Raw genomic sequence first — 1,434 nt, 5'->3', positions numbered from 1 at the left:
CACACACACACACACACACACACACCGCTACTCTGTGTGTGTGTGTGTGTGTTTTCTAACTCTAGAAGAGGGCAGTGGGTGAACTCCATCTGAGAATAAAAGCTCTTTCAGTCCTCATGTTGTGCCAGGCCAAGGGCCCCATCCCATACGCCTTCCCATCTTCCCAAGGACATCATAGCAATCTGTACCATTTTCAGTCTTGAACACTTTTATCACATATACATGTGTGTGTGTGTGTGTAATGTGATATATATATATATATGTACGTATGTATATACATACGTATGTATACACACATAAACACACACACACACATTTTTATCACATAACAGAGTGCTTTCCCATATGAACACTAGTTGGCTTAGGAGAATGCTATAGGTAGAAAGCAAGTCACCTTTCTGAGTTCAGTGAGTTGTATGGGTGTTGTCTTTAGCAGTGAGGTTTACCATCAGTTTGTAGAGAACACCAATAGCCCTAATAATAGCCTGGGTTGTTTGGGGTTTTTTTGTGAGACTCCTTTCGCTAAGAACTAGTTTAGATGCCACCCATTTCTGGCACTAGAGGTTTCATTTAGTGGCAAGAGATATCTATCTAGCTGAGGCTTTGTCTCTCTCCTTATTTGCTGTTACCAGTTTAAATTTCTTTCATATATGTATGTATTTTAAGAAGCTTCAACTATATTAGGTTTCCATACAATCCCTCAGAGGGCCCTTAGTTTTGACCATCCTCTCCACACTTCCTCTTTTACCCCTTTTCCCTCAGCCTACCCATTTGGTCATTCCAGCCACACCAACTCCCAGCACTCATCCATAACTATCTATTCATCAGTCTTGAGGGTCATCAGGCAACTGATTTGCAAACCCAGAGGCTGGCTTTCAATTCTTAGTTCTTTCAGCATCTCTGTTATTTGCTGCTTCCAAGAGCCTCCAGAATTGTAAGATTTCCTTCCTACTTTGCTCTTGAGACTCTAATCTCCAAGACCTTATCCTGTTTTCTAGATAACTAAGAGTCTCAGGTTTAGGGATGTTTTTGCCTTTATCCTTTAAATGTGAATCCCCATTAAATCTAATTATTAGCCATTCCCTTCTCTCCGCATACTCTCTTTCTGGTTGCTTTCATTTCTTTACATGTGCTTGGCTAGAAGCACATGTATCTTATCTTTCTCTTGGATATTCAGGTCAAATACTAACCAATTACAAATAGCTCTATTTGGTGTTTTGCCAGAACCTCAGACTCATATTTAGAACACAATGTATCACCTTCTACCTAAACTCCTTTCCTTGCCTGTGTTTCCTATTTTATCAATTTCATAATCTAGTAGTTATTCACAGCTGTCGCCAAACATTACAACTGTCATTTCACACATATTTAATACAATCTTCATGAGTGTGCAAGCTCTTTCTTTGCTTCCAGCCATGCGAATAATACATAATT

Source organism: Mus caroli, chromosome 12 (assembly GCF_900094665.2).
Source record: "Mus caroli chromosome 12, CAROLI_EIJ_v1.1, whole genome shotgun sequence".
Lineage (NCBI taxonomy): Eukaryota > Metazoa > Chordata > Mammalia > Rodentia > Muridae > Mus > Mus caroli.
This window is presented reverse-complemented; position numbering follows the sequence as displayed.